Raw genomic sequence first — 7,616 nt, forward strand, 5'->3', positions numbered from 1 at the left:
TAAGGTGTGTGATGGGTATTACAGTGTGGGTCATCATGTGTGATGGGCATTACAGTGTGGATCATCGTGTGTGATGGGCATTACAGTGTGGGTCATCGTGTGTGATGGGCATTACAGTGTGGGTCATCGTGTGTGATGGGCATTACAGTGTGGGTCATCGTGTGTGATGGGCATTACAGTGTGGGTCATCGTGTGTGATGGGCATTACAGTGTGGACCGTCATCATGTGCGATGGGCATTACAGTGTGGGCCACTATCATGTGCGATGGGCATTACAGTGTGGGTCATCATGTGCGATGGGCATTACAGTGGGTGCCATCATGTGTGATAGGCATTACAGTGTGGGTCATCATGTGCGATGGGCATTACAGTGGGGGCCATCATGTGCGATGGGCATTACAGTGTGGGTCATCATGTGTGATGGGCATTACAGTGTGGGCTATCATGTGTGATAGGCATTACAGTGTGGGACATCATGTGCGATAGGCATTACGGTGTGGACAACCATCATGTGTGATGGGCATTACAGTGTGGGCCATCATGTGCGATAGGCATTACGGTGGGGGCCATCATGTGTGATGGGCATTACAGTGTGGGCCATCATGTGTGATGGATATTACAGTGTGGGCCATCATATGTGATGGGCATTACAGTGGGGGCCATCATGTGTGATGGGCATTACAGTGTGGGCCATCATGTGTGATGGGCATTACGGTGTGGGCCATCATGTGTGATGGACATTACAGTGTGGGCCATCATGTGTGATGGGCATTACGGTGGGGGCCACCATGTGTGATGGACATTACAGTGTGGGCCACCATGTGTGATGGACATTACAGTGTGGGCCATCATGTGTGATGGGCATTACGGTGGGGGCCACCATTGTGTGTGATGGGGCCAAACAAACATATCAAATAAAAGAGATGCTCCGAACAATGGGCGTTTCCGCCACACTCACATCCCCCAACGAGGCTCAGTGCCATCTTCCCGGCCTTGGGTTCTCCAGAGAATTGCATCCCACAGAATTCGATGCGACTGCGGCTCTGCGCCATTATATTGGATGGAAGCCTGCGCTTTGCATGCTCCGCTGCGCACTCTGCTGTAATTGTTTTTTTTTTTTTTTCTACTGGACTCCTGTGCATACTGTGACTACTGGCCATACTCCACTGTGACTGCTGGCCATACCCCACTGTGTATACATTACTGTGACTGCTGCTCGTAACCCCATGAGTGTTGGGGCAGAGCTATGCTGGTGGTAAGGGTTGCTGGTCTTACTGTACTGCATATTAAAATAATAATAATAAAAAATATATATATAATTTATGTAAGGTGCTAAACAACATATAATGGTGATTCAATTGTTTTGTGCACCCGTAGCTCTTGCCTAATGTAGTGGGAGCTAATGAATTGTTCGCAGCACTTGCCCTGGTCTTGTCGGCTGCATTTTTGCGCCCTAAATAAACTAGATGCAGCTTATTGCCCTACTGTGCGTGAAGGGTGCGAGGAGAAATCCAGGTGAGGTGCAGCCTGGGAGTCGGGTCACCAAACAATTGACTTTGATTTTAAAGCTTGTTTGTCACTGAGCGTACAGTATGTTGCAGGCATGTCCAAAATGTGGCCCTTCAGCTGTTTTGAAACTACACATCCCAGCATGCCTTGACATAGTTTTAGTATTCCCTAATAGCAAAACTGTGGCAAGGCATGATGGGACTTGCAGTTTCACAAAAGCTGGCGGGCCATAGTTTGGACATGATTGGTGTATTGGGTTCATTAGCTGTTCACTAGCATTTTGCACAAACCACTTTGGCACATATGGAGATGTAATCTCTTTATTAGTGTTTTTATTAGTCTTGCACTCTACTATTACATATAATGCATGCCTTGACACTGTTTCACTGTTCGTGACACCCAAAATGTCGTTAAAATATTTGTTCCAACCAGATTGTTGCTCGGAAAATGTCCAAACTTTTTTTATTTCTTTACATTTTTGAAATACACAAAATGTTAAAATTGGATGTGAATTTCTACTTCATTTCCTTACATACAGGGAGCAACTTCTATCAGTCACCCCACCTTGACAAAGTGCCCAGCGAGGCATGAAACAGGTTGGAGACTTTGCTGCTGCCCGAAGTACTGACACGCCAGTCGCTGACGTCAGCAAGCCGCGCCCCGGGACCAAAGCCGCAACAGAAGATTCCACCCAGAAGCGGACAGCAACTGAGCTGAGGAATACCGCTGCCTCTGTAAGGTTAGGGTTAGTAGGGACAGCACGACAATCTCCCTCTCTCACCTCACATCCTCCAAAAGGAGTGTAAACATTATTTTACTAATACATTTTTACTTTACAGGTGTCACTCGTATAAACTTATCCCATCGCTCTTTTTTACCCCTCAGAACCTTTGCATTTATGAGAGCTGCTATACCATCAGTGCAGTTGATTTAACATTTTTCTCCTCACTTAGGATTATGTGCCACCGAAGAAGGACGGTGAATGTGAGACACCCAGCAGCAGCCGTCCCTATGTGTTCAGAAGAGGGATCAGGACCCAGGATTCCAAGACTGTGCCTTAACCTCACTCATTGATAAATGAGAGAGACAATGACCATAAGATCCTGAAACTCACCAACAAAATCATCCAGCTGCTGACCGGAGAGGTGACTGCTGGGAATAGGTCATTATACAGTAACACCGGGGGAGGTGACTGCTGGGAATGGGACATTATACAGTAACATCGGGGGTTGTGACCAGAGAGATGACTGCTGGGAATGGAACATTATACAGTAACACCGGGGGATGTGACCGGAGAGGTGACTGCTGGGAATGGGGCATTATACAGTAACAATAGGGGATGTGACCGGAGAGGTGACTGCTGGGAATGGGTCATTATACAGTAACACCAGAGGATGAGACCGGAGAGGTGACTGCTGGGAATGGGGCATTATACAGTAACAATGGGGGGGGGGGTGTGACCAGAGAGGTGACTGCTGGGAATGGGACATTATACATTAGCACCGAGGGATGTGACCAGAGAGGTGACTGCTGGAATGGGGAATTATACAGTAACACCGGAGAGGTGCCCGCTGGGAATGAGGCATTATACAGTAACATCGGGGGATGTGACCAGAGATGTGACTGCTGGGAATGTGGAATTATACAGTAACACCGGGGGAGGTGACTGCTGTAAATGGGACATGATACAGTAACATCGGGGGATGTGACCTGAGAGGATACAGCTGGGAATGGGACATTATACAGTAACACCTGGGGATGTGACCGGAGAGAAGACTGCTGGGATTGGGACATTATACAGTAACACGGGGGGATGGAAATGGGACATTATACAGTAACACCGGGGATGTGACCGGAGAGGTGACTGCTGGGTATGGGACAGTATACAGTAACATCAGAAGAATGTAACCAGAGAGGTGTCTGCTGGGAATGAGACATTATACAGTATCACCAGAGGATGAGACCGGAGAGGTGACTGCTGGGATTGGGACATTATACAGCAACACAGGGGGATGTGACCAGAGAGGTGACTGCTGGGAATGGGAGAGAGAGGGTGGAGAGAGAGAGGGTAGAGAGAGAGAGAGAGAGGGTGGAGAGAGGGTGAGGCGAGAGAGAGAGGGTGGAGAGAGAGAGAGGGTGAGGCGAGAGAGAGAGTGAGGGTGAGAGAGAGAGTGAGGGTGAGAGAGAGAGTGAGGGTGAGGCGAGAGAGAGAGAGAGGGTGAGGCGAGAGAGAGAGAGAGAGGGTGAGGAGAGAGAGAGAGAGAGGGTGAGGAGAGAGAGAGGGTGAGGCGAGAGATAGGGTGAGGCGAGAGAGAGGGAGAGAGGCGAGAGAGAGGGAGAGAGGCGAGAGAGAGGGAGAGAGGCGAGAGAGAGAGGGTGAGGCGAGAGAGAGAGAGGGTGAGGCGAGAGAGAGAGAGGGTGAGGTGAGAGTGAGAGAGGGTGAGGTGAGATAGGGTGGAGAGAGAGAGAGAGGGTGGAGAGAGAGAGGGTGGAGAGAGAGAGAGGGAGAGAGAGAGAGGGTGAGGCGAGAGAGAGAGAGGGTGAGGCGAGAGAGAGAGAGGGTGAGGCGAGAGAGAGAGAGAGAGGGTGAGGCGAGAGAGAGAGAGAGGGTGGAGAGAGAGAGAGGGTGGAGAGAGAGAGGGTGGAGAGAGGGTGAGGCGAGAGAGAGAGGGTGAGGCGAGAGAGAGAGAGGGTGAGGCGAGAGAGAGAGAGAGGGTGAGGCGAGAGAGAGAGAGAGTGAGGAGAGAGAGAGGGTGAGGAGAGAGAGAGTGAGGCGAGAGAGAGAGAGAGAGTGAGGCGAGAGAGAGAGAGAGAGGGTGAGGCGAGAGAGAGAGAGAGGGTGAGGCGAGAGAGAGAGAGGGTGAGGCGAGAGAGAGAGGGTGAGGCGAGAGAGAGAGAGGGGGGGGTGAGGCGAGAGAGAGAGGGTGAGGCGAGAGAGAGAGGGTGAGGCGAGAGGGTGGAGAGGGAGAGAGAGAGAGAGGGTGGAGGGTGGAGAGAGAGAGAGGGTGGAGAGAGAGAGAGAGGGTGGAGAGAGAGAGGGTGGAGAGAGAGAGAGAGAGAGAGAGGGTGGAGAGAGAAAAGGAGAGGGGGTGTGGAGGAGGGGAAGTGAAGGAGAGGAGGGGGGAGTGGAGGAGCAGAGAAGGGGAGGGGGTGCGGAGTATAGGAGGTGAGCAGGAGGGAAGCTAGAGGAGGAGGGGAAGCAGAAGAGGAAGGGGAGCTGAGGAGTGAGAGGAAAGAAGAAAGGAAAGTAGGGGAGGGGGTGAGGAGTATTGGAAGCAAAAGAAAGGAGGGGGAAACAGGAAAGGAGGAGGGGGAGCGGAGGAGGTGGTTGGGGAGCTGAGGAGGAGGGGAGAACAGAGAGCAGGAGCAGACAAGAAGAGGGGGAGAGGAGGAGGAGAGGAGGCATGGAGGAGGTGCAGAGAAGGGAGCGCAGTGCAAGCTGGTGCTGGGTACCTCCTGTGACAATCAGCAGCGATGGTAGCGATGATTTTGCTGCCCCTGCTCCTGGGCAGACTGGGTCTGCTGCACTTTCTCTTCTTCTGTGCTAGTCATCTCTTCCTGCTCCATCTCCCCGGCGCTGGGTCTTCTCTTCCTGTACCCCAGCACAGGTTCACTGGCAGTCAGAGTGAGAAAAGTGTGGGGAAATTGGTGAGGAGAGCAAAAGAGGGGAAAGGGAGAGCTGGGGAGAGGAGGAGGGGAAGGAGGAGAGGAGGAGAGGGATCAGAGAAGAAGGAGCAAAGGAGTGGAGGAGGGGGATCAGAGAAGGAGCAAAGGAGTGGAGGAGGAGAGAAGCGGACATGTAGAGAAGTAGCACAGAAGGCACTGTGTACCTCTTGTCATTGGTGCTGCATGGTACATGATCAGCAGCGATTGAAATGCTCCTCCTCCTCCGACGAAAAGTGGTGGGGAGGAGAGAGAGAAGGGGAGCAGAGAAGAGGAGGAGGGAGAGGAGTAAGAGGAGGGGGAGCAGAGCAGAGTAGAGGAGGAGAGGAGAAGGGAGAGCAGGAGAAGAGGAGAGGGGTGAGGAGGAGGGGAAGTGCAGATTAGATTCATGGAGCACAAGCGCAATATAATAAAAATGAATAAGAGTAACAGCTTGTACAGACACATGGCGGGTTGCCAAAGTGGCGATTTTAATGGGATCCGTATGATAGGTATTGAACATATCAAAAATACCCCAAGGGGGGGAGACAGATATGTCCAGTTATGCAGGAGGGAGGCATACTGGATTTTCTGCCTCAGAACTTTGAATCCGTTGGGCCTTAATGACAGCATTGAGTTGAATAATGTGTAGTGGGGGAAAAATAGTGGGAGTCCTCTCTGTGTGCACATTCTTTGACTCAATGGGTCATATTCTTTATGTCCTATGTAGATACAAATTAATTGAAAGTCAAAATTGGTTTGATTAATAATTAAGGTGTTTAAAATTATGTAAATTTATACTATTGATTAATATATAAAGAATTGATATTATGGTTTATTGAATAGAGATGAATTACTTGCATCCTGTGGAGAGATGTTAAAAGAATTATTGCCATATAATGGGGTAATCTGCATTACCATAAAGAAATCAACACTAATCTTAATTGAGATAAAAAACAATAATGAAAATATGAAGAAACTATGTATATTCGTTTTTTATAATTATGTATAAATTGTTATACATCTATATTTGTCGTTATATGTTAATTGTTGTTTGTGTTGTATATGTTGAGGCCATAGTGATATGAGGCATGGAATACAGGCATTATGGAAATAGCAGGCTTTTTGAGTGGAAAGCAGGAAGGATAAAAACGGCTCCCAAAGTGAGGCTTGGAGCTGGTTACATAGACGGCCAGTATGTCTAAAACGAGGCTTGATATACAAAATAAAAATGGCCGCCGGAGATCAGTGTTATATGTTAAAACCTAAAACGAGGCTTGGAATGCAGGCTTGGTATATGAAATAAAAATGGCCGCGAGAGATTGTCGTCATATGCTAAACTCAAAACGAGGCTTGGAACGCAGCTAAAGATGGCCGCGAGAGATTATAAATGGATCCATCTGGAAACGAGGCATGGAGCGCAAACCCGGAAGTGCGGCTGTAATAACCCCGCGAACGGGACTGCTATAAATAGCGCTGTCTACACTAATGTCAGCACAACTGAGGAAGCCGCTGACCCTGAGGCGGAGAAACGCGTTTTGTTGCTGACCACAGACTACCAGGTTTTTATCACCGCAGACTATCGCTGCCACTACCATCTGGAGCAGCAGTTGTATTTTCCAGATCACAGGACAGTGGACGCGTACTTCCGGGAGCTGCGCCGCCTGGACCACAGGAGGAGACTGGTCAGCCCTGCAGCGCTGCCCTGGTGTGGACCGTCTGGTGGTGAGTACAGTCAGACTGCTGCATGATGTCGCCGGCTACCCCCGCTGCCACCATGTCCTGACTGCCTCTCCTTCCTCCACCCTCCCACGCTGCTGCCTCGGCCTCCCGTTTACTGCTGCACCAGCCGCCCTCCTCCATTTCTACATACAGTATAAGGGTGACATTTTGATGGCTTACAATTTAAGGGGCTGTTGTGATGAAAGACAGTGTGGGGCTGGTGCGATGGTGACAGTGTGGGGCTGTTGCAATGGGGAGACTACAGTGCGGGCTGGAGCAATGGGGAGACTACAGTGTGGAGCAGGTGCAATGGGGAGACTACAGTGTGGGGCTGGTGTGATGGGGACAGTGTGGGGCTGGTGTGATGGGAGACTACAGTGTGGGGCTGGTGCGATGGGGACAGTGTGGGGCTGCTGCGATGGGGGACAGTGTGGGGTAGGTGCAATGGGGTTAGGGTTTTTTTCCTTGAAATGCCGCCTGCCACCGCTGGGAATAAAGAATAATCCGCGTGGCATTATGTGAATTTTGGCTCAATCCGCGTGGCATTATGTGAATTTTGGCTCAATACGTTTGGCATAATGTGTAAGGGGCAAGTATAATGGGGTCTATTATTTTGTTGCAGAATGTGTAGAAGTGGTATATGGTGTGGAACACTACACAAGGCCAATTTTGAGTGTCCACACCCTCTTTTCCTGAGCGCTCGCGCACAAATGTGTTGACACTATTGACACCAAGGTGGGCCT

At 50.1% G+C, this 7,616-nt stretch overlaps 1 long non-coding RNA gene across 2 annotated transcripts; it reads left to right on the forward strand.

The window, feature by feature from the left end:
- Positions 1 to 2,095: 2,095 nt before the first annotated feature.
- On the forward strand, positions 2,096 to 3,456 carry LOC146055217 (uncharacterized). 2 transcript variants are annotated; one of them, XR_014468527.1, is made up of 3 exons: positions 2,096 to 2,243; positions 2,463 to 2,917; positions 2,978 to 3,456. It is a non-coding gene; the product is annotated as an uncharacterized LOC146055217 (long non-coding RNA). The 2 variants fall into 2 exon arrangements; XR_014468526.1 differs by having other exon boundaries at positions 2,098 to 2,248.
- Positions 3,457 to 7,616: the final 4,160 nt, after the last annotated feature.

This window comes from Crinia signifera, unplaced genomic scaffold (assembly GCF_055691185.1).
Source record: "Crinia signifera unplaced genomic scaffold, ASM5569118v1 HAP2_SCAFFOLD_366, whole genome shotgun sequence".
Lineage (NCBI taxonomy): Eukaryota > Metazoa > Chordata > Amphibia > Anura > Myobatrachidae > Crinia > Crinia signifera.